Genomic DNA, 26,487 nt, shown 5'->3' on the forward strand with positions numbered 1-26,487 from the left:
CACACAAGGAAAAAAAAAAAAAAAAAAAAAAAGAAGAAACATAAAGCAGAAAGTAAAAAAAAACCACTGGTAATCCAAGTCCAGTTAGGATAATGGGTGTTTTCCTCCATAGAAAAAGGTTACTTCGCTACCTTTGGCAGTCTGGCCAGCTTCTCTGTATTAGTCTCTTGCAAGGCAGAAGAGAAAGGCTGGCACCAGCTTTGCAGACTCAAAACGAAAATATTGCACTAAACCCATGGGCCCCAGCAACAACCCCTGAATCCCTGTGGAGCTCACAAGGGTAAAAAGCAGAGGCCCAAGGAGCTAAAACAGTAATTTTAGGACTCTCACGGACTTCAGAGAGCCTTGAACCCTTGTACCAGGGAGCCTAAGGCATCTTTTTCTACTCTGTGGCCTTTGAAAGGTTCACCCCCACCAAAGTTCACCCCATGTCCCTGTCTCTCAGGGGATGATGTGTCTGTGGTGGGTGCAGTGGAAGGTGCAGGAGTGCAGTCACAGCACAGTATGGGCAGCCGAGCTGGAGCCATCATCCTCTGCTCCCTCCATGCTTCACAAGATGAGCAGGAGCAGCAGCACTGTTGCTTTCATATTTGCCTTTTTTTTACCCTCATAAAGTGGAAACCTGTGCTCTGAGCATTGGGAGCTGTTACAAACACTGCTCTGGGGATAAGTGCCTACAAATAGCCTGCAGCAAGCACCCAGCACCCAACACTCCCAGCTTGAGCACCTGCAGGCTGGTGAGCCATCCAAAGTAAGGTCTTATCAATGGGAAGTGCCAGCCAGGCCTAAGCAACACTGAGCTGTCCTCCCCACTTTGAGTGGCCATGAAAACACTTAGGATTTGTCCCGCTGGGATGGCTCCCGGTCAGGCATTTACGTTTATGGCTCATGGACAGGTTTTTAAAAATACCTCCCAGTGCATGCACGGATGTACTCCAAGATACACTTATATCCACAAGCACATGACCTAGGAGGTGGGTTAGAGCTGAAGTGACTCAGCCTCCCAGTTACAGGAACAAAATTAGCAACCACTCATAGACGTCTTATGTCTTAAATGGGGCTAGATGGCACTGTAAGTTAGTTAATGTCCCTTTGCCTCAGGAGATTCCACTTTGGCATTAAGATCAGTGGAAAACCAGGAAAGCTGGTGCTCCCTAGGGTATATTTTCCAGAGCTGAGCTAGTAATTCACACCAAAAGCCTGATTCAACACATTTTCAAGGTACCTAGTTAGGAGCTGTGTCAAATAATTTAGTCATTCTCTGGAATTAACTTTTTTTTTTTTTTTGAGAAAATAATTCTTGGCTTGACAGCATTTAAACATATGTTTTCTCCAAATACTTGGCCTACATTTTCCCTTCTTTAATTTATCCCATTTCTCCTCATTAACCCCTGTCCCCCCACCCCCGTTGTTCCCATGCTGGATCCCTCTACCTCTCCCGGGAGAACAGTGATGAAATGACATTCGCCTCCCAGACCTCCTGGCACATCACCGTTTTTCTTCAGAATCAGCCCAGCGGGGCAAAGAGCCCTTTGGCCCGGAGCCCCTGAATCACTTAAGGATGCACAGCTGAAACGGAGCAAAGCAAAGAGGTGGAGGGAGGCGAGGACCGGGCTTGGAGGGACAGTGCCTGGCTGTATTGAGGTCAGAGCATTCCGGTCCCACGGCCTCGGGTGTCTGCCTGAGCTGGTTGGGAGACGAACGAGTAAGGATCTGCCCTAATCTCACACCCAGACCTTCCAGAGCCTCTGCACTCCGGCGAGCACGCTGCAGCCGATGGCACCGTGCCACCGCAAGGGAACGGCATCCACGTGGCTGGGGAGGAAGGGGGACGTGCGGTCCTGGTGCAGCACATCTGCCCCTGGGGCTGGGAAGAGGGTGGCCACCTCTCTAACAGAGACCCTATCCGTGCATCTAGCACTCCGATGGGTATCTCCCATCAGTTAACAGAGGGAGCAACCCTCTAGGGGGGAAAAAAAAAAAAAAAACAAAGCACACCAAACCCCCAAAATACCCAAAACACTCCTCCCAGCATAGGAACCCATCAGCTCCCTGACCGCCTAGGTCATTCATGCCTGTGAATCGTTTCCTCAAGTAACAGATTAGTCACGTACATTTGCAATGGCAGCGATTCTGCCAAATAGCTGAGGAGCAGGGCAGGGGAACAGCAGCATGACAAAAACAGGCAGAGGAGGGGAGAGGAGAAGCAAAACGTTTCCTCCTTTTCTCCCATGCCCCTTTGGTTTCCAGCAACATTTGCATGCACAAGCTGCTAAACAGCTGCACCACGTGGCTGTGAAAACCGGGCGTTATCTGGCCAGAGATTTGGACAACCCTTTCCTTTTTCACCCCCGGGCTGGCAGAAGCATTGCCCAGCAGCCAGAGCACTGACAGCTTCTATAAGGTTGGGACCAAAAGCCTCCCATAGTAGGAACAATATTTGGCAGCTGGGAAAACCTCTCAGCTGAGCTTCCATCTTCGGAGTGACTGACAAATGCCAGACCCCGGCAGGGCTGACACAGGCTCGGGGCTGCAAAGTGTCCCGCTCAGAGGCGAGTTACTCGGAGAGGAAAACAAACAGGAAAAGGTCCCCAAAAGCTCCTGATTAGTGTGTGGCTTACTGCAAACAGTTACTTTCTTCTTCCAATAACAGGCATGAAAAATCACCGCTGTCACTTGAGCAGCAGCGCGTGGAGCTGAGAGCAGGTCAGACTGCTCCTCTGTGCTGTGCATGCTCTGTCAAACTGCCCCTGTCCCGACAACTTTCCAGCCACGAATGGCCTGGTAGGTAACAAAGAGGGAGATTCAAAGCAAGAACACCTGAGTGATCCAGTAAAGGTTGGGGGGAAAATGCAGGCTGTTTTGGGTCGTATGATTTGTTACATTCCCAGACACTCTGTCCCTTGCAGTTCAGGGAAATGCTAAATGGGCAGCATGGCCTGGAGAAACTGTAAGGAGGGGGAAAGCAGACGAGTGCCTGGGGGAAAGCTGATGAGCTGGTTTTCAAGACAAGCGTTAGTACTGCAATAAGAGACAGGGACACACGTAGGCGTTCCCTGTCCTGGTAATAAATAACAGCTACAAAACTCCTATTAACCTCTGTAAAATATGTTGGTTCTGCCAGTCCATCCATCACAAAACTATCTGTTACTGTGGTACTCACTTCAGCTGTCCTAGAGAAAGAAAATACAGCAGGCCAGCCACAGCATCCCACATTCCAGCCAAAGGGAGTCACAATTGCAAAGGATGCAATGCAACAGGATCCTTATCATAAAAATGATGCTCCCCTCTTGTATCCTCTGCCTTAGGGGGCAGCACTGGAAAAGGAGATTAAAATACAAGCACCACTTTTGAGACAGGAACTACACCATAACACAAAAAGAAACAAAAAAAAGACTACCTCAGGAATATTCTACCTTTCCTTCCTAGGAAAAAGCAGCCCTGGGGGTTGGCCTGAGCATCTGGCCCAGTGAATTCACTTGCAGTCCAAAGAAAGCCTGGCCCCATTCATCAGCTGGGATGGGAAGTGCCAAGTCTCTTCTCCTCTCACCATCCCACTTCCTGGAGGGGAATTCAAGGAACAAGTGGTCTGATATTGCTGAGGAGTTCTGTCCCATGTGCTGCCAGCCTTCCCACGCTGTCCCATTTCAGAAGTAGCATGGGAAGGAGGGGGAAATGCATAAATCGGAGCTCTGATACTTGGCACTACACCAGGACATAGATTAGACCACTCAATCATTTTAATTGCTATCCAACAGTAATAATTTATTTAGATTATTTACTTGCAAATATGCATTGCACTTCGGTATGTTTATAATGCTAATTGGAAAGGTCCTGAACTAAACAGCCACCCTGGATAGCAAAGCTGTGTATTTGGAGAGATTTGTTTGGTTAGCTGTTTTCAGAACCTCACTAGAATACTGCTTTTCTTAGCTTTTTTTGGTTCAACATATATAGTTTTGTCTATTTACTTGTCAATCTCATGTATTTGGCAGACATAAAAAAAGGCAGAGCAGTAACCAAAATTACACACACTTCCCGTGCAACACAGGGTTATTCTTCCTTGTCTTGTTTCTGCCCTGCATATTTAATTTCATACTCCTGTGAGGACTTGGGTGCCCAGGAAGAATGCCATTTTTAGAATCACCAGACCTATGTAGCTGCAGCTACGTAAATGAGGAGTATGTCAAAACCTGAGGAGAGCCAATGGTTTTACCAGGTCATCAGTTAACCCACATGGCCAGGAGTGCAGGTGTGAAGGAGATAATCCACCTCCAAGACACATCACAGCATGCCTCCATGGGAGTTTTGTGCTTCACAGAGGCATTTTGCTCTTCCTTAAGAAATATGGTACATCAGAAAAAGTTCCTCCCACTTTACCTGCACCTGTGTTATTGCAGGTAGACACTGGAAAGGGTGTGTTGGGTATGCAGAAGCTGTTACCTACCATAAACTGAGCAAAACCACAGACAAAAAGATGGTGCAGCCTCTGCTCTGGCTGTGTTTATCCTACATGTCAATGAACAATAAAAACAGGGCACTGAAAAATAAACCTCACTGCTTCAAAAAGCCCCCAGGAGAATTTCTTCATTGGTATCATATTTTTTGTTTATTTCTGATTTTTTTCTGTACTGTTGAAGTTGACATCTTTTTCCTCCTGCTGAACCAGCATTTCCTGACAGCAAACCATAGTCAGAAATTTTCCATCCAGCCCTGGAGTGTGTTTCAACATTTGATGCTTGTGCATGCTTATGAAAAGAGGTTAATGTCAATCTCAGAAAATTATCTACATGATGTTCAAAAGGGTACCAACAGTGAGCAACAGCACCTGCATTTGGGGATGTCCAGACAATCTCTTGCTTCTTTGCCTCAGAGTTGGGGTCAGCGCTTCTCTGCTCTCTTACATCTGTAATGGTGATCCTCCTTTGCATTTTTACTGCCCAATTGACCTGTCACTTGGAAAAAATCTTTCCATGGGGAACACTCTTTCTTGACACAGCACATCCCCTTCCAAACACCCTGGGGACATGATGGTTTTAAAACCAAACATTTGGAAAAAAGCAATGCTCTCCCAATAAACAGCACTACAGTCAGGCCTCAGAAGGCAAACAAGCAAGGCAGGACCTTGTGGGAGGAGATGGCAATAAATACAATAGTCAGCTTCTTAATCACCATCCCCAGTGCCTGATGACTATTACCTTGTTTCAGCTACCCTGTGCATAACAGTGACAGGACAGACCTCCACATTTGGAGGACTTTACCCAGCAAAATCTCAGGGATGAACAAGCACTGAAGTGTAAACACACCCAAGAACTTTTACAGGTTGGAAAAGGAAAATCTCTTATGCTGTGAGAGTCATCAGGCATACGGCAGCCTGGGAACATCAGCCTCCAGTCTGCAGCAGTTGCACTCAGCAACCCCACAGTCAAGGCTTTTTTGGGGGGCAGGGGTGGACACAGTAAAAGCCAGCCTGTCCTTACTCAGAACTCCTGCCTGCAGGGCACTCAAGCCAAAGCTGTCTTAATATGCTTTTAAAAGAAGGCAAATGACAAGCAAGGCATCACTTCCTTCAAAGCCTGGCACTTCTCATCCGTTGAGACATCTAGAGGTGTTGTCGTCAGCTTAAGGAGCAATAACTTCATCAGGAGGCAAAGCTGGTTTAGGAGGGGGAGGAGGAAGAGTTAAACCAAACTCATCAACCCACCCAGTGTCATCAGCCAGCAGCTCTGAGCACACTCTCACCACGGGGAAGAGAGACACGACATCCCAGCAGCAGTCCAAGAGAGGATGTGTCCTAAAGGACACAGCTGATTCATCATCCCGCTCAGCAATCTCGGGCAGCTTCAGCTGCAGAGGCCTGACCTGCTTGGCAGCCAGCCGGCAGCATCAGCTGCCTCCTGGAAAAGGGAAAGAAAAAATAAAAAGCTTTGAAACGGCAGAGTGGGCAGAGGAATGGGGAGGAGGGGAAAGGAGGGAGTGTGGGGGGGAGAGGTGGCCTTGCAGGCTCTGGTTGAGTAAGAGGCTAATTCCCCCCCACTCCCTGACCGCGACTCCATCTAATTGCCCTGTTTCCTCTGAGCTGATTGGAAAGTGGCCTTGTGTCTGGAAAAGGCAGTAAGCATCTTACATGCATCTGTTCCACCTAATCCCTAATAACTAGTGCCTGTGTGTTCCGGGAGAGGAGGAGGAGGAGGTGGGGGAGGACGGGCAGGGAAGGGCCGGGAAGGGTTTCCCATGTAGGCTGCTGTGTGGCAGCGGGCAGGGCGGCACTGTGGCCTGGGCTGGGGGCTGTCAGGGAACTCACATTGTTCCTCTTCCGCCTGTTTCACAATCTGGAGGCCCTTTCCTCCTTCCCCTTGCAATAATAACAAATTTTATAAAAAAAAAAAAAAAAAAAAAGAGAGAGAGAGAGAGAGGCCTGTGGCTGGGAATAAGGACACATTTTGCTGAGCCTCGCTGCAGTTGGGATCTGTTTAAGCCACTCATTTTCCCCTTGCCCTAATCCTGCATTATCCTTTAGGCATGATGTTCAATTCCTGAAGGGGGGTGGGAAGTGCTCTCCAGAGCCCTGCCTGGTTTGCCCAGGAATTTGGATTGCACTTTTTATGTGCAGCTCTGGGAAGGGGCAGAGAGACAATTACGCAGCTGTTTAGTAGCCAGGCAGGCACATTTTCAGCGAGCTCTTCCTAGTGGGAGCTAATTCGGCTCGAGGAGAGCACAGGGATAAACATCTCCATTTGCCAGTAAAAGGATTGTCACATCTGGAATTTACACAAGTTACGAGGAGCCAGGAGCCACCATTTCGTTCCACTTGCATGGCGTCATAAAACATGTTAGCACTTTAAAAGTGTTGCGGGGCAGATGGATGCAGGACAATGACAACAGCTCCCACAGCCCTGCCATGCCCCTGCCCTCCCCTGCCACCATCGGGGGACACCACACTCAGCCCTGCATCTTGCACAACACCCTCAACTTTGCTCCAGCCCCTGGGAAAGGAGGCTTTTGGCCTCCAACGCTGCCAGCTGGCTTCTCTTCTCCACATTATAGTCCCAGGAGGCTGGGAGAGGGACCTGCTGTGCCCCCTGCACACCTCACAGGCAGTGCCAGCCTTCGCCTCAGGCTTAACCCACATGGAGGAGAACTCAGCAACTATTGCTTTAAACCAGTTTCAAAAAGGTTGGCTGTGCCTCTGTGGGCTGTTTATTTTCAAGAGCTTTCCACATTTATCCAGCCAGTTTTCCACTGTTTTGCTTTTGGATTTTTGCAGTTGCAAAGTTTGAGTGCTCCTCCTTGCAAGAGCATCCTTGCTCATTTCTCAGTACACTAATGGTGCCAGAGGTGGTAACAGGCCCTGTGGGCTAAATTCCCATAGGAAGCCCCAGTCCTCACCCCAACACAAACACTGGGAAGCATCCTGAAAAGAGCAGTGAGATGCACACATCCACAGGCTGGGCCCATCCCATCTAGTAACAGTGGACATAAAAATTAAGGGGAAGAAGATGAAGTTGATGGCCTTTTGACCTTTGGCACTTCTCATCTGCACACAGGCCTTAAGGATGAGCAAGGCAAAACCCAACAGTCCATATTTCCCAGTTTGTTTTTTTCTCTCACTTTGTCTTATGGAACAGTGGTTACCCAAGAAATCTGCTGCCTGCTGATTTTCATTTAGGGACCGAGCCACACTGGTGCGAAAACCAGAACAAGCACAAAAGTCATCTCTTGGCCCACCATGCTGTTTGTGAAACACCATGTAGAGGTAAAGGCCTTCAGGTTACCACGTGGAAACCCAGCTGTGATTTACACCTCCTCCTCATCCTCCCTCCAAGGGACAAAAGGCTGCCTTGAGGAGGCTCATTTCACCCTGCAGAGTACTGGCAGCATCACTGCTCACTTTGCTGCTTGCTGGCAGGGCACAATCCCAGCTTTTATGACTCATCCACCTAGCCCATGCAGTATAGGATCCACAGCCTGGAGTTCCAGCAGTGCTCACACGAGCCTGTTGGGGAGAAAACTTCATGCCAGGGATGGCTGCCCTGCAGTGGAATACAGAGCAGTAGCTGTGCAAGGGTGATGGGAGATGGGGAGAATCGGCTGCCTCTGCTTGAGCTCTCGTGACTGAGCAGAAAAGTGAAGTGAAAGAGCACAGTGGGAAGTTGCAAGGTCACGTTTTGGTTCTAGTGTTGTCCAGATCCTTCTGCAGAGCCTTCCTACCCTCCACATGCATAATTCATCCCATGTCACTCTAACTAAACTTAAAGCCCCTTGAGGCAAGTTGGTGCAACTTTCCCATCAGTGCAGGCTCCTGACACTGTAAGATTAGCAGCTGAAAGAAAAAAAAAAACTACTTTAAATTGTCTTCAAAACCTCCATCTTTAGGTAACAGATAAGTGGCATAAACACTCAAAGTAATGTGCCCACAACCACAGGCAGTTTTCTGTTAATTCATGCTAAAGTGCGCCGAAAAGGGAGGTCACCTTCCTCCCAAGCTGCAAAGATGACTTCAGGGAGGAGCTGTGACCACAGGTGTCCCTGTGGTTTGAGTGCTCCTCCTTGCAAGAGCATCCTTGCTCATCCCAGACTTGCTTGAGTGTGTGAGGGTTGGCGTGAAATATAAACAGTAGCAAGCAGATGGTGTTTTAGGAGAAGAAAATATCAAATTTATGGCCAGAGATTGTGCTTACAGTTACAACTCACCACCTCCTCCTCAATATTGCTACCAGCCATGCCACAATGGCTCCAGCCCTCTGTACAACACCTTTTCCACAGCTTGGTCATTGCACCCTCAGAAAAAAAAAAAATCCAAACAGGCCAACCTGTTCCTCAGAAGACACACCAGCATGAACTCTGCTCCCCAACTACACCTCCAAATGGCAGGAGCTGCAGAGGGGAAAGAAGGAAGAAAATGTGGCTCAAACAGATCTCCTCTAATAAAGAGTCAGCACAGGAGGAGATTTACATGCACCAAAGTGCCAAAGACTACCAAAACTTACCTTGCATTTATTTGAAGAGCTGGGAGGAGAGCAGGGAGGTATGGCCACCTAGGCTTCCCTCAATTAGAGCCTGTAGCAAGTGCTCGCAGTTCAGGAGCTGTGTCTCATGGTCCTGTGCTGTACATAGAAAGTGTCAATCAGTCCCTCAATATCTTGTATTCTTTGAGATCCCTTTCAAAGTCCATTTAAGGGTATCTAAAACAACATAGGCATTTGCATGACAAATTTCACACGCTGATACACAGACTTGGTGGTTTTCAAAAGTGCTAAAGAAACAAATTCACTGTATCGTGCTTCATGCTCTGCATATGGCACCATGCTCCCAGCCTAGAAGGAAATAAAACAATCACTATATTGTATGATATGGGTTACAATGAAGTGGCTATTTTCTACTGTGCTTTCATCAAGGTCCCATCTTTCCAGGATGAAACCTTTATATTTGGGAATACTGAGCAGATTTATTCTGACACCCGTTCCCTGGGGAAAGTCTGCAGCTTCTCAAAGATGGGTGATGGATGCAGCATCTTCATGGTCAAAATCCACTGAAGCCCACTCATTATCACCAATCTCAGCTGAGCTAATTAATCCTCAGTAGTAATGCCTTATTTTAATTTTCTGAACTCTGTTAAATCAGGACCAAGTGCCCTTAACTGCTCTAATTCTAGGATCTTGATTTTCAGCTCACTTCATGGTCTGTGTTTTTCTTTCAATCTTGCACTGTCTTTGCACTAAATCACATACCACAGACCACACCATGGGAAAACCCATATCTTCAGGCCCCTGTCCTAGCCCAGGAAAAAGCTGCTTCTACATGGAAGGTGTCCCTTCCCACCCAAAATGTCTCCGAGATAAAGACTACTTGAGTGGGGATGAGCAGAGTCGAAGCTGCATGAAGCTGGGCTGACCTGGAGCATGGCCAGGGCACCCATCTCCCCTGGGAGGAGCCAGGAGATGCCTGGCTGGGAGCCAGTGCCTGCCCAGAGATGGTCTCCTTTGGGGCTGTTGATACCCAGCAACAAGTATAAAATAGTGTCACATGAATGGGTTGGGGGAAGAGTGGCTGCTCCTGAAAATCTGAGCCTAAAATGCTCACCCAGGGCTAAGTAGTGAGTGAACTGGCAGAAGCACAAGCCTGCATTCTCCTTCTTGCTGGATCTCTTCTTTAGCTACAGGCTCCATAGTAAAAAACTTACCTGCTGCAACTTTATGTAACAATTATGTCACCATTAGATTTCAGAAAGCACCTGCAGAATCCAGTTAACTTACCACACCAATAAACAAGAAAAAACAAGGTACTTCAGATGAAAAGATAAAATTATGGCATTGTTTTCAAGGGTGAAGCCTTTACAGTTTATAATTCAATATAACCCTCTATTTGCACTCTTGACCAAACTTTAATGGAAATCCTTGGGGACTTTACTTAATACGCTTTAATGATAAAATGTAAATAAGGCATTTTTAAAGAAGGTAACAAACTTCTTTTGCAAACAACAAAACATTTTGCCCACACCACCAATGTTACAGGTGATCCAACCGAGAGGCCAAGTGGACAGAAACTGTACACTTTTTCCTTTCTATATGAACTGGTGTAAGTCAACAATTCAGCTGGTCATTAAGCATAAAAGAAACACAGGGGTATGCTGTGGCTATAGCATATTTAGCTATGGGTTTATATTCAAATATTTTTACAGTATCTTTTACATTGGTGCTTGGGGACTCCCAGGTAGTCAGAGATGCAATTAGATAAAAGAAGCTATTTGAATTTTCATCCTTTTTCCTTCCTGCCTTGCTTTTGTGGGTTTAAAGCACAATCTTTCGACTAATTAAACACATTTGAATATTCCGTTGCATGTGCAATGAATGTATAATTAGACTCAAGAGAAAGATTATGTGTTTTCGACCTGACACTAACACTTCAGCATAAAGGTACCCCAGGCACCACTAAATGTAACCTATGAGCTCCTGCTAATAGCACGCTGCCTCTGATCTCCAGAGGATTATCTTACTCTGGGGCTCTTATAGGAGCTGTATACTGAAAGGGGCCTGAAACAGATACCCTGTAATTTACATCCCTGCTTAGTGCCTCGGTGAGGAAAGGCAGCCTTTGCTCCAAATTGTAAGTGTTTCTTTCCTTCTCTGCTTTTCAGGTCTGAAGTTAAGGCACATGATCTTCAGGGTGCAGAATGCTGCAAGGAACTTCTGGGTGGTTTCAGGGAAGAAAGTGTATTTATTTTTTTACCTTTTTTAAAATTCATATTCAGTACCACTTTTTTCCCCTATAAACACAGAGAAACCTCTTAAATAAATTATACTAGGCAAAACCCTGCCTCTCTGCTCCAAAATTGAAGATATCTGCTGCTTTATCCTCACCAAGCACTACCTCCTTTTGCTATTATTTACTATACCTCATAAATATCAGTCCTTTTCCTTTCCTCTACTTGGCACTTTTCCCATCAATTTTATGCTGCTGTGTTTTGTTTTTATTGTTGTTTTTTAACAGAGGCTACCCTCCCAGCCACCACATGATAGTGATTTTTTTCTTCCCCATTTTGTGGTTGGAGCAGCTCAGACAACTAGATAAATATTGTGGGGAGCTGATCCTTAAATATCGGGTTTGCCTGTATTTTTTCACAGAAGTCTTTATTTCCTTAAGTTGTAGGTGGTCTCTTTAAGACAGCAGGGACACAAACCTGGTGTAGTGAAAGGAGGGGGAAAAGAAGAAGCAGAAAAATCCCCTTCGGATGTTTTCTGTGGTAAAAAAAGAGTAAGGAATATTTTCAGAAACAGTAAGAAATATTTTAGGGCAGCTCCAGAAAAATTCAAATCCAAATCTTCTGTGGGGTTCAGTGAATTCTGCAAATTGTGCCTTTCCTCCAAAACCCAAAGCCAGGCAACTTGAACCTGATTTTAGAGTGACTAATGGGGACCCTGGCATTTCTGTACCCCTTGGCAGTTGTGAAGAGTGTTGTGTGGGTTTTTTAAGATGTCATTTTTTTCAGAGTAAAGTTTGCTTAAAAAAACAGTGGGCTAGCTACTGAAAATCAGCCCCTATCAACTATTGTCAGCCACAGATCCAGATGAGGGGCAGAGTTCTTTAGTAGCAGTATGGCTTTAGCGTAAACAATCTGCACATTTTCTCTTACCTGAAAAAGAAAACGGTACCTGAGCAGGCCAGGAGATAACAACAGACAGGCAGCCTCGATGTCAGCAATACCTGTGACAGACATTGCTGGCATTACCCTCGGGTTAGCATGGCAAATCACACCGTGCCATTGCAGTTCAGTCCTTTTTCAGTAGGGTCAACCTCCTTAAAAAACTTCCTCCTCCAGCAGGAGGCTGGCTTACATTTATTGTTGTTGTTTACACTGTCAATAGGACTGCTACTGAGGAGAACTGTACTGGAGAAGATGTAGGATCTGTGTCAGTGTACTTGATCCCCGGATTTCATCACACATAACTTCACTGCAACTGCTTTGCTTTACCCCTTGCTCAACAACAAAGAGGTACCCTGACTCCAGAGCTTTGTATCTGTGCCCAGACTTCAAGGCTGACATACCTCAACACTGAGAATGAAGTGCAAAATCTCCTTTACTGCTCCAAAAGCATGCAGTTTGGAAAGTTCAGGGATGAAGCAGGTGCTCAGTTAGGGAGCATTGTGTGCTGGTCCCAGCTTATGGTGGCCAACCCCAAACAAAGCTGCTCCTCTCCCTGGGCCATAGGTAGTCAGGTTGGTCCCACTGACACCCTTCTGCAGCCCACCCCTAGCCATGGTAGAGCTGCTCTGTGCCACTCACTGTGCTCTGCTTGAGAGCCTTTCAGGGTTGCAAGTACCTGACATAGGGCATCTCCTGGGACCCTTCTTCACTATTCTCAAAATCCTTTTCTATTGGGAAGGAAACCCTAAACTGTGTCTGCCTATTCACATGGAAACATACCACATATCTCAATTGGAACTGCTGAGGCAGATTGCTAAATTTAATTACCAGTTCCAAGGGCTGAGACAGTGAATGACAGGTCAATTCATGCAGTGAGCTAGCAAAGATTGCTGATAAATGCTTTCTAATTGAAAGGATGATAAAACAACTATTAGTCACTGAGGAGTTTGAAGAATGAGTTAGTCCTGGGGTTTTTTACACATGAAGAGCAAGAAGTGCTAATCTCATCAGCACTGTTGTCATTTCCTACCAGCCTAGTCACTGAAAAGGCCCGGGAGGGATCATGAGTGACATTGCAGAGGGGTGACCAGTCACTGCTCCCTCAGTCCTATTAAGGAGATTGAATAGAAATAATTATTAGCAACGTGGATAAAGTCTATTGGACTCTGGAGAACATCAGACATTTCTGTGAATTAGGGAAAAATCAAAGAACAAAAATAACCTCTTGCACACAGCTCCACTGGGAAATCAGTTGTGTTAACAACACAATGCATCATTTGCAGAGCACTTTTCAGCCCAAAGTGTAAGATGGAGGCTGTGGCACCAGAGGTCCAGGTACTCAAGGCCCCACTCCAGCAGTAGCAATGATCTGCTGCATACAAGCAGTTTGAAACTTGGAGACTGAACTTTGCCCGAGAAAAACCTCTACATGGGCACATGTACCTGTTTGTCACTCAGGCATTAGGACAGTCACTCTGGCAGCAGAGCACAGCAGTCATACAGGATGGGAAATGCTCTTAGGTTGTCACAGCACAAAAAGTCAGAAGAGCTGCACTGCAAAAGACCTGTGCCTAGACATGACCCAAAAGTTACCTGCATTAAGTGACACAACACTGGGTGCTGGGAAAGCAAGAAAACAGCCACCACCCATTAGCAGGAACCTCTGCTGCCTTGTTTCCACACTATGCAATGATGGATTTTTTTTTTTTTCACCTGCTTCTCTTTCCTTTCCTTCTCTTCGGCCAATCTTTCTAGACCAGGAGAAGTTCTGAGTGAGACTGCCACTGTACTTGCGCTCTACCTAACACAAAGGGCTACAGCCCTCGCTTAAGCCTCTGGCTACTGCTGTCACATGGATAATCATCCAGGACACTTGCACACACAACACTGCTGAAATGGTAGCCATTCCAGAGGTGAGCTTGGGACGTGGCCAAGTGACACAGGCCACAGAACACATATAAAGTGAGATTTTTGCCAAAGGCAAAAGGTCAAGGCATTTTTGCACCCTTAAGAAGCAGACCTCACTTTCTGCGTTAGGACGTGCTTTACTTTCCCTTTTCTGCCCCACCAACATCCACACAGAGTTCTCACTACATGGTATTTGGTATCTGCAGTGTGAAGCCTGACATTTTCCAGGAGGTTGCAGCACTCCCAAAACTGCGTTTTCCATGTTTAACTAGCGACAGATTTACTGTCTCTCCACCAAAAATTGTGTAAATTCTTTCCTCAAAGAAGACCATATTTCATGGAAAAGAGTGTGCCTGGCTGGTGCATCTGACTAGATATTGACATGAGGGGAGAGAGACAATATTTACACTAACCAGTGTGTGAAAGTAGTCCAATTATGTCATGATAACTGTGCTTGTATTTATGGATTCAATGAGTTTGTAAATAATTCCAGATCCCCAAACTCTTGGAAGTCCAGATCAGTCTTGGTCAGCTCATTCTTCTTGTGCTCATATCCTTTGCCTCAAGTCAAAAGCTCCTGGCTATGGACAGACACCTTCTTCACAGTCAGATGTGCAGGTAGGTATTTTGACAGAACTGCATTAGACAAGTCAGATCAGCAGCTCTGCCAGTAAAATCTTAGAGATGTAACTTGCAAAGGAGGGACAGAGCAAAACATTCTTCCAGCAACTGTGGACCAACATGTCCAAAGTCAGGAGTGTAGTGACTACAATGTTATATTAACATTTAAACTAGGAGCCACATGTAGTGCCTGACCATGAATGAAGGTCACCTTGGGCCACTTACTTTACACCACATCTCATATTTGATCTCCATATGCTCTGCATATTATAATTATGTATCAAATATAGTTATGCATATATAAGTATGCATCAAATATATATTGGTTTCATTTATGTTGTCTCTAAGAGTACTATCCCTGTTGCACAGGCACCTATGTTGGTATAAAACTTATCTTTGCCATATATAATATTTATTTATGGATTTTTTTTAATTTATTTGTTTGTACTTACATAAATATATTTAACTTAGGGATAAACTGTGCCACTCTCCATCCATACAAACTACTATGTGTCCATTCTCACTGCAAGCTTTTCTACTGGTGTTTGGAAAATGCACCTGCTGAAGCAACCCAGTCCATGATTGTGGTGGTTATAAAGGTTCAATATTCCTCCCAATAAAGGCTCCCCAGACATTTTCACACATGCTGTGGAATAAAAGAAACATATCTCAATGCCACAAAAGCTTTTCTCCTGCAATCCATGTTTTCATGATCAGTGAACAGCCTTTGGGTAAAAGATTGCTGTTTGATCCCAGGAAAAGGTTAACAGTGTTGGCAGTGCTTAGGCACTTGCTCCAAATGGCCTACCTAGGGGTGCACTACAAATCAGATCAGGCAACTGATCCCGTTTTTTTTTTAATAAAAACATATTTAATTTTTTAGAGTGCCTTCTTTTTTCTTTCAACATTTTTTCAAGCCACCTGCAGCTGCATCCTCCATCTCCTCAAGCTACAGCCTGAATTAGCATCCATTTAAATTAATAAGACAGATATCCCAAGTTTTATATTTCATGCTTACAGCCAAGCTGAGCAGATGTGATGCATGTTTACAAATGCAGAGACATTTTGGGAGTTGCCCTGTTTGATGTCTGGACTTGTTTTGTACACACTCCTCATATTGCAGTGAGTTCTTGGAGGAGGATCCTTCCATGATGACTTTACTAAATTAAAAAAAATGAAGCCTCCTTCTGTTTAAGTCAAAGGGAACTTAGCTTAAAGCTTTCCTTTTTCCTTTTTTTTTTTCCAGTTGCAAGATATCTCTTTAGCCTATCTAACTGTGTCATCAGTAATTAGGCATGTAAAGGAAACCAATCTCAACAGGGATGTAAGATTTAAAACCTGCCAGTAAGCAGTAGATAACAACTCTTTTTAAGCAAAAGCTCTTCAAAATTATGCTTATTAGTGGAATACAGTCTCTGAGTCAAACTCCCAGATAACCTAACAATAATTAATTTTGTTGAAAAGAATAAGCCTCAACTCTTGTGCTGACCATAGGAATACAAACCACTAAGATAAGGCCTGGACAGAGTTCCTCTAGGCTGGGAAGTAGGAACAGCAGTGTAACAATTGTGAGGAGAGATAGCAATGTAAAAAACAAAAATACCAACAAAACAAAACAAAAAAAAAACCCACCAAAAAAAAAAACAAAACAACTTCTAACAGAAATTTAGGTCTGGGAAATGCATGTCAGCCAGTAAGGAACTCTGTTCCCATTAACCTGGAGATTCACAGTGTCCTGACCAGGTGCAAACCACAAGGACCACTTTGGGGGAATTTGTTTCTTCCAGTGGTATTTTTCATCAAAAAGTTTTCTCTGATAATTACTGGAGCTAAGATTACCCAAGCAGAGAGGAAAATAAGGCAAAGCATAGATATTTTGTGATCATAGATGTATTTCTATATCTCTGTACACACACAGCCACATCCAACACAGAGAAGGTCAAATGTGTAACTGAAGAGAGCAGTGTCCTTTCTCTGGTTAAGTGTCTGCATACATAACATCAGGTTCAAACACTGAGGTGATGCAAATTGGAAATGCTTTGTTTAAGTCAATAGGGTTAGGTCATTTGATGCTCATCCAAAATATATTCTCTAAGTATGTAGGCAGGCCATGCCCTCTTAAATCTGAGCAGATCCACTGAGTCAGAGGTAGTTTACAAATAATCAGTTTTACTCTTTTTTTCCTTCCACCTGGAGCCTATCAATCTATAAAATCTGGGAAACAATGAAAACCCACTGCAGTGTATTGTTAGATTTTGAAAAATCCGGCATTCAACAGCTGGAGTTGGAGTTATTTGCAGAAGTTAGATTAACTAAGTTGCTCTAGCAACACAGTTCTTGAGCTGCAGTCAGCAAACCAAGAATACAAAAACAAAGAACCCACAAATCAAGCCCACAAGGACAGGCAGCTAGTTCCATTGCTTCTGACAGCAAGGTAGTTTAAGCCTTGCTTTCATTTGGCCATGTGTGTCCTTAGTGATTTTGAAAGGGAAGGACCTATTAGATATGTTGAATTGGGGTACTGCCAGTAGCTATTGCTTTCAAGACCTTTACACAGCGAGATGGGAAGAATGTGTCCATGAAATAGATACTGGAGCCTGTGTGTTTGTGCATGTGTGAGTGAACTTCAGAAGGAAAAAGGCCTGAATTAGTTAGATCTGTAAACTTAGCTCCCTTTGGGAGAACTCCTCCTCCAGAAACCTTCTACTTTTTCAGAAAACACACATTCTTATTATTCCAGCTCTCTCATATATTTTGTAATTCTGACATGCAGTGAGATCAGTGTCTACATTGGCATGAAGGACTCCTGCAATTATAGCACAAATGAGGAATAAAATATCAAGACTGCTGCACAGATACACACACTGATGTCTAGGAAGGTTTAACATGCTGCTTAACATTCATGAATAAGAGTGCAGGCGTATCCAGATACATCTCTATCTTTGCTTTTATAGTTTTCACTTAATGATTTTATTTAGTCAAAAATCTTCTATATCACAGAAAGAGGCTTTTGGAAGACACTTGGAAGTTGAAAGGACACCACAACACTTGCCTGTCTGTTTCCATCTTGCATCCATACCCTGTGATTTTAATTCCACTTCCAAGTTGGGCTGAAGTGGAAGATAAACCAGGTGCCACTCCAGAGCATCACTCTGCTAGGGAGACAAAGATATGTGTGGATGGAGAGCAGCTCAGAGGACACAAAGCTGACCACTGGTCACGCTGCATTGCTTACTGCACCCCTTGAATCTGTGCCACTTCCAGACTTGCCTTGTAGCAGGCTCCATGAGCCCTTTTATCAGCCCTGACACCCAGGAATTGCCTGTCTTTGTGATTTTAGAACTCCCTGCTCGCTCCACAGCTGGTAATGGAAGCAGCCAGGCATCTGGAACAATTGGCAACTCCCTATTGCTCTCCCATGAAGTGGGGCGTGCCTTCCCATCCATTTGCTGTCCGGACCAGGAGTGCAGGAAGGGCCAGGGGTCCTACCCCAATGCAGCCATGGCAGCTGAGCTCAGCTGGGAGGCGCCTGCAGCTCCCAGGTTCAACCCCTCCACGTCCAGCAACTGGAATTTCTCAGATGAATGCTCCTGCCCTGGAACTCACTCCCCTTGGCAGCTGCTCAGACCTTGAGTCTAATAACCTTCAGGGCACCATACAAACTTCATTAATTTTGTTTAACTGAAGTACTTCTGCAATTTTCTCTGGGACTGAGACCTCCATGGCAAACAGGAGTGAGAAACAAACTTCTTAAGTTTTTCTGCTAAAGACAGCAGGACAACAAAGTACCCCATGCTATGTAAACCGAGAAAATAGTACTGAAATGTATACAAGAAAACAACCTTAACATTGATAAACCTAAAAACACTGTCTGTAAAGAGTTGACTGCCTCTGCTTGTCTCTTTGGCAAAGAAAACATTTCTGACACAGAGCAGGGCCAAAATAAAATGCAGAATAAATCTCTTTTCTTCTTTAATTTGTAAAAACACCTGTTATACTAAGGATGCAAGAAAAGTATTTCTTTCCTCTCTGAGCAATTGCTAGAGCTGCTGCAGAGCCATTTTGCAATTGTGAATACAAAAGCAGGTGGTTCATCTGGCAGTAAAGCTGCGATTATGATGGAAGTCTGAAGTGCTGGCATATGCATGATCCCCTGTGCTGCAGGTCACCCAGTCTCTCTTTTTTTTTTTTTTTCTCATGTTACAATTTTGTTGTGAAGTTTCTGAACCCCTTGCCTGTAGTTTCAGACTCTCTCCTGCCTCAAGTGAAGGGACTGCCTCAGGGAAAGACAGCCTAGCTAAAGGCTCATGTCCTAGTTGCCAGTATGAAGTAGGGGAGGGGAGAAGTTTAAGGGATTTTAAAATGTTCCCTGTAATTTGACAGTTATTAATCTGTTCCAGCTCTCTTACTGCCTCCAGCTCTTTCATAACTTGGTATGTACCTGCAGAACTCCAAGGGTTTCTATGGAGCTACATAAGGTGAAAAGAAAAATTCCTGAGTTGTTCCCAAAGCACTTCAAAATTAATTCTCTAGATTGTGGTGTTGAGGTTTGTTGAGGTTTTTCAAAAATCCTAACAATTTTTGTGGCCCAAAGCAGGACTGACTACTGACTTTCAGAGTCAGCATGGTTGGAGCACGTTGCATTTCCTCGAAGATAAGAGAGAGAATTATTTCACACTTTGCCTGGATTTGTAGTAACACTGGAGGTACGTGAATCACAGCGATAAATGTTGCAATGCACAGTGGATTCTTGATTCAAAGTCTTCCCTTTATGACGCTTTCCTATCTCTAAGAGAGTATGATGTACTCTTGGGTAGATCCCAGATGTGGACTCCCACTTCAGCACAAACCACACTGAGACTTTTGTGGCAGAGATGAGTCCTGCCTTCCTGGCCAGACAGTGCAAACACAGCTCAAACCCGCTCATCTCCTTTGGGCTGGACCTCATGAGACCTGGAAGAAGGAAGAAATGAGCATTACAACGTTTTGTGCCTCGGCCATAGAAAAAGGACAATCTGTATATGGCTAACACCTATTAACCCAACCATTAATGGTCCATACACTGGGCTTTCAGCTCTGCATATTTTCAGTTTGATCCCAGTAAGGTAAGGTAGCATCCATCACAGGTGTGGCCTCAGTGTTTTGAGGGGAACCAGGGAAAACCTTGTGACTTCAGAATCAAGATCTGCATCCATATTTTGTAGTTGCTGCCCAGCCCAGAAGAAGGGAAAACCAAAAGTTTCCTACTCTGTGTGATGAAGATCCCAATTGGGAAATCACCTACCCCACTACTCCTGCAAACAAGATGCCAGACATAAATATTTCACCCAGATGAAAGTAAATACAGATCCTTCTACTAAACCTGCAGCTCCAAACGAACAGAAAAAGCTTACAGGAAGGTGTGAGACCAAAAATGGACTTCAGCAGCATGAACGGGCACAGGGCTGGGGAGCACAGGGAAGCAGAGGTGAAATCATTTAGCAAGAGTACATGGTGGGAATTTGAGTGACTCACAGGAGCAACAGCTTTCATTATTTCAAACCATTGAAAAACACCCTTGGTCCCCACACCAGGGTGTGGCTGCACATATTGAAGTTGTCTCAGGTATCAAGTGGTGGAGGCATCAGTGGGGCATCTGGGTACCCCTAGGACTCCTCCCTGCCCATTCCCAGGCAGAGTGGCAGGATATGCACATGCTCTGGAGGGCTGCCCACATTCCTGATGTTTCAGGCAATCCATGTGGTGGGGGAAGGCAACCCCTTGCCTGGGATGCACCCCGGGAAGGATACACTGGCAATGGGACCAGCCTGTGTGTTGCTGTGAAAACTTTGATCTTCCACCTTCTGAAAAAAGTAAAATGGTGGGAAGGATAGAGAGGGGAGAGGAGGTCACAGAGCATGTAACCACCCAGAGATATTGCCCACCACCTGGAAATCCCCCGAGCATGAGAGAGGGCTTCCTTTGCCAGAAAGCTCAGCCAGATGTTTTCCCAAAGGGCTCACTGGGGCTACATAACAAGGAGCATCTTTTATCCTCCTCTGTTTTTTATTAAGGACTTAGCAAACACTTTCTTAATTCATTTAGTGACATTTTTCCTTCATTTCCCAAAGCCAGCCATCCACTGAAATTACTGACCTTAGTAAACACCCAAAAAGAGTACCATTCTTTTCACAGAAAAGTTTGGCATTAGTTCCCAGTAGCAACTGCAGAATCCTTATGGAAGAAGCCAATTAAGCAATAAAGCAAAATAAAGTACAGCCTATTACATGAACATAATAATTCACACCTACAGTATTGCTACTAGAATCACACCTGCAGTGTTGCATAAAGCCAAAAGCCAGGAACTGTTAAAACAAGCTAGCCAGTTTTTTATTATGATATAATTTCTGCCTGGGGATGCACTGCAGAAAAGATAAAATATTGGTATGTGCTCTTATCAGAGTGTGAACAAAAATCTGGGTTTTAAAGGGAAATGAACAAGTGGTTTAATAGTGAAGTCCAATGGAGCTTGATGAATTTAAAACTATACAAGGCCAAATGCTGAAAAATAGCTAGTGGGGTGGGATTCTGCAGCAGAACAGGAAAGGAGTGGATGAGGTGACACCATGGCATCTCGTATCTGGTCTGTGGCCTGCTATCATGGGGCAGGTATTTAGCTGACCTTAACTGAAGGACCTCATTGAATCCAACAGAACTGTTATGTACATAGAGCTAGCTGCTGGGCTGGAAGTAATTTGATAGAAAAAAAAATTAAGTGCTTAGTCTAAGTATCTAGCATGCTTTCCCTTTGAAACATCCCCCATTGATAACTATCATAATTATACTTCCTTGCTCAGGTTGGTTACAGAGGAATTAGACAGCCATCATCCATTCTTGCTCTGTGATGAGTTTGAGCTGTGTTAAAGGCATGCGACAATGGCACTACTCAACCGTGTCAGCAGAAGGTCATCCCATCCTGAAGCACTCCCAAACAAGGAAGAACTAAGAAGATCCAGACAGGAGAGACCACCACTCTTATGGCACTCCCCAGATAGTTCAGAAAACAAAAGGAAGTTGTTATTTTCTTATAGCATGAATGGAGCTGGATGTTCCCATTTCATTTGGTTATGACCCTAGTTGGACCTGTTCCAGGATATAAATGATAGAGTCATGCTCTGGTACTTGGGAAGTACCTTTTCCATCTAGAATTGTGGCTGGCCAGAGAGCAGAGGTAGCCTGCTCCTGCTCTAACACCTGGCAGGTTCTGAGGGCTCTGAGGGAGCTGAATGCTGGCATTCGGTCTTAGTGCACCTGTAAGAGTGCCTGAAGCTGCCCCTGGCATCACAGGCAAAATAAAGGCACTGCCCATTCCCACGCACTGGCTAAGAAACCTACTCCTTACTGTGGGCTCCTTTGGCAAGCTGGAGCCCTGACTAACAAGCCCCACAACTTTTGTGTCTCTTCATCACCCTGATGGCCCGAGGCTGGTCGCCTCAGCCCTACTATCACATCCTCCTCCTGCCTGGCCTCCCCAGCCTCTGCTTTCCTGTCTGCCTGACAAGCTGCCACAGAAACAACCTTCCCTTCCCACTGCTTGGACCTTGTCCCCAGGTGCCCCTGGGCAGCGATGGTCACACCAGATCTGCTGTATGGAGGCTGCAGCCACCTTCCCTGGTAACACTTTAACTCTAAGCAGCCAGGCGGGCAGGTGAAAGGTCAGGGTGGTCCCTGCATTGCCCCTGCTGACAGAGTCCACTTCCCTGCTGTGGCACACCAAGGTCCCACATACAGTCAGCCTCCCCAGACTGGGTGTCCATCCTGCCCATGTCCTAGCCTGCATTCTGGATCCCCAAGAGTACCTTGGGGACAACAGCTAGGCATGATGCTTGCCCACCACCAGATGCAGAAGATTGGAGGACCCTTGACTTCAAGCCATGTCCCTGTGCCCTAGGTGGCCCTCAGATCTCTAGACCATGGAGTCTCCAGGAGTCCATGTGTGACAAAACCTAGGGATCCAGGCATTCTGTGAGGTGCTGAACATAGAACCTGGTGGAAACCCCATAAATCAAAGCCCACAGAGCTACTCAGGATTACCACTAATTAGTTAAGCAAACCTTACCCTCTGTGATTTCCATGGAGACTCATGGCCCCAGCCTCCAAAGCTTCTCTTTGGAGCTGAGACGTTATCAGGGGCATTTCCCTCAAAACTGGGTTGAATTGCAACATTTTTCTGTGGCAGTGTTTGCTTTGGTCTGAGGATTTCTGTTGCAAAACAAACAACAAAAAGAAAACCAACCCAAAACACAACAAGCAAGTAGATAATTTCTAGGAACAAATTAATGTGTTTAAGGACCAAGTTGGAAGAAGTGGGTGAGAAAAAAAAAAAAAAAAAACAACAAAAAACAGTGAGGGACTTTAGAAATGCCTGGAACATGCCCAGAGCTTGTCCTAATGTGAAACAGGGTGAAAAAGAGTCAGATATTTTTCTTTCAAATTTGTATTCTACCTGTTTAAGTGGCTCCTTGAAAACTTGTAGCAGCCAAAAGTGTGTTTCACTGCTCTGAAGTAAAAGTAATCTGGTCTTCCTCTGTTTTTTTTATGAAACATCCCTTTACAAAGGTATATGCTGTGCTCTATTCAGCTCCCAAGCTGCACTACTGAACTACCACACATATGTACCATTAATTCTAAAACCTAGGGATACAGGGGAAGGGGAGTGACACTTTGTACACTTTTTTTTTTTTTAAGAAGCCATTTCTAAAGATGTGGCAAGAGGGGAAAAAAAGTGCAGAAAGACACATTTTATATTAAAACCAGATGTGGAAAGGGGGGGGGAAAATTAGGTTTGTGCCAACCAGCATCAAGGAGAATTTTTTGTGTTTCAGCTTTGGAGCTGAATCTGCAGCACGCCGTGCCACATGCTGATATCCATCAGTGTAATGACTGTGGCATCTTAGCAGCATAACACTCCTGCCAGCAGAGAGAAGGGAGTTGGTAAACTAAAATCAGCCTCTTCTCTCTGTCTATTACAGTATTACCTTTTGGACAGTTAGTGAAAACTGGTTCAAACTGTGCTGCCGTCCAAACTTCAGACTCATTGAAAAGCCTGCCTTGGCCCCAGGCCAAAGTCCAGTGTTTTATTACCAGTCTCATGTCTTTCTCTCTTTTGCCTTCCATTACCCACTTATTTTCTATAGCTTTTTATTTATATTAAAAAAAAAATAAAAAAGAAGAAGAAGAAACTAAGTATCCTTAGTTAATACAACTATCTTAACAAATTCTGGTAAATGTCACAGACCTCGTTAATTGATTCCACATCCAAAACAGAAGACTTGGGCTATTTTTGTTGTTCAAAGCTGTACATTGGCCAACATCCTCTGCATATAATTAACCCCCTATTTCCATGGAATCTCTGCATTAACTTATTACAGACTCGGCTGGTAATGAACTCCCGGGAGAAGTCCACACACAAACATTGGCCATTGGGTTCGTTGCCCACGTGGATTAAACAAAAATTAATCTCATCTATTTGGTTATTCATTTGGTGTCTTTAAATTGGAGGCGTTTTTCTGCTTCGTTTGATGCACACAAAGAAAGAGGGATCTGGCTACTGAACTTTATCCAGAAACATCCATGTGTGGAGCAGATTAATGGGAACTTTTCATACCCATAATAGCTTTACAGCAACGAAGTAGAACACGCAGTTCTCCCTGGGTGACTATAATGCTCTGGGAGACAGGGAAAAAAAATGTGGCTAGAAGATAGTAATGTTTTGCTCATCAAGTGCTGTGTAGTTTAGACATCATTAAAGTGACGTGTTTAGAACTGAACCTGGGAGGAAACTCACATCTCGTTAATGTGGGGTTTTTCATTTTGTTTTGTTTTGTTTTTTGTGCTGCACTCAAACTTTTGGACACTGAAATAAAAAGAAGAATGTGACAGACAGAGATGTCCCAAAACAGCTGCTGGTATCAAGTGACCACATGTAAAATGGTAAAAGGGAATTGACAGGCTGACTAGTAAGGAAAAGAAGTGGAAGCAGCAGGGATTACTGACTCTCCCTCTACCCACTTCTCACTGGAAATGGTGATTTCTAAATAAAGAAAGCAGAGCAGATATTTTTATATCACTTATAACTTAACTGGTAGGAACCACCTAGTTGAAACCCCACAGAGCAATGTCCTTCTCCAGGCTTTGCACTGACCACAGCTCAGCCACCTTACTGCTGTGCTTTTCCCCATGGGATAAGACAGGGTAAGAATAGCAGTGTCCTCTGGAAAATGCTCTGAGAGCAACCAGAGAAGACCTTAACTGGATAATTCTAAATAAACTCACTTCTCTCCTGCCTCCTCTCCACCTCTCAAATTCTTTCTCAAAAAGAGGGTGCTCCTGGGTTTCGGGGTTGCAGTCTTCAACAGCAATCATCACTATACCATATGGGGATCTCTCTGGTCCCTTGGGCTCACATGGAAGTGTCCTGAAGAGGCGTCATCAGGACCAATGGTCTCGTCTCCCTGTCATAGACACAAAAACTTCTTCTTGGCATTAACTGGCTTTGTCAGGTCAAAAGCATCAAGGTCATTCCATCTGTGCTAAGGAACTTCCTTGACCAGACCCTGATAAATTCATGCTCTAACTTTTGTGGACAGTACTAATTCCATTTCTTGCATGAGATCCAAATGTAGCAAACCTGCCTTTCCTGTAAATGCCCCTCCCTGCCTCTCATGTGATTTTGGTTCTATTTAGAAAATACTTGTTACTTGGAAAGGTATTTATGCAAATTTTCAGTTGAGGGTGTGCCATGTCCTGTGAAAACCCACAGTACTGCCTAAGTCGCCTCCTTGTACAATATTCCTGCTGTTGTAGGACATTGTGGAAGACGAGCAGACCTGGCCACATGCTTCAGGGCCCTCGAGATTTCCCCTGGCCCAGACAAGTGCTCTTCTTCCTGCAAGCCAGGGATGGAGCCCTTCCAAGACCAGCACCTCAGAAGTGGCCTGAGCAAACTGAAGGACCATATGCAGCACAGCCCATTCCTCCAAGGGAGCTGCTAGCCAAGATCAATGCTGGACAAAACCTCTGTCTTTCTCTGCAATGCCATCATTTTCAGACCAGGCTTTTCAGGCTCACTTAGCACTTGCTCAGGGGATTAAATGTTGGGGTGGCAATTCCCTGCCTAACAGCACCCAAGCCAGTCGGATTACACTTCCCCGGTGTTTGTCTGCATGCATCAAAGCCTTGCAGATGAGCAGGGGCAGATGGGCTTGGAAGAAGTTGAGCGTGGTGGCCCAACTCCTTCTTGGAGGCATCTCTCTACTCCCACCCCCCACCTCTCCAACCAGCATCCCCCCAGGCACAAGGCTGAGGCAGCAGCTAGCTGCTCCCTCCTACATCCCCAGCAGCTGCTGTCCCCCTGCCACCTCGACATGTGTGGTGAGCTACATCAGTGGGAGAGCAGCCAGGGGTCACTGGTGTACAGCAAGAAGCAAAAATGGTCAGTGTGCCATCAAAAATGGTCAATATGCCATCTCTGCAAACAGCCTGGAGCCCCACAGTGCAGGAAGCACAGATGGGTAAAGCCCTTCTGGGAGAAGGGGACTACCTGCCCTGCACCTCAGCCTTGCAGGAGGGAGTGGCGGGAGCTGTGTACCTTGTAATACCTGCTTCAGATGCACCTGAACAGAAAGCATTATAAATCGCTGAAGGGCCTGGGAAAAGAGGGAGCATTCACATCCATGGCCTTAAGTGCTCTTTGCCTGAAAACCACCTGCTGAGATGTCACCATGGCTCTCATGGCAATGCCTCCAGGGTAGTGCGTCCCCGGGTGACATTGC

General features: G+C 45.2%; 1 long non-coding RNA gene across 2 annotated transcripts in view; it reads right to left on the bottom strand.

Annotated features, from left to right (window-relative positions):
- Positions 1-3: 3 nt before the first annotated feature.
- The window catches only part of LOC146768278 (uncharacterized), a 70,241-nt gene continuing 43,757 nt past the window's right edge, over positions 4-26,487 (bottom strand). The window contains exons 4-5 of one of the 2 annotated variants that reach the window (XR_014952700.1): positions 5,743-26,487; positions 4-5,654 (exon numbers count right to left, since the gene is read on the bottom strand). The exon at positions 5,743-26,487 is cut by the window's right edge and continues 1,852 nt beyond it. This is a non-coding gene — a long non-coding RNA (uncharacterized LOC146768278). The other variant, XR_014952699.1, reaches the window with a different exon arrangement.

Source organism: Lonchura striata, chromosome 2 (genome assembly GCF_050655825.1).
Source record: "Lonchura striata isolate lonStrDom1 chromosome 2, ASM5065582v1, whole genome shotgun sequence".
NCBI classification, from domain to species: Eukaryota; Metazoa; Chordata; class Aves; order Passeriformes; family Estrildidae; genus Lonchura; species Lonchura striata.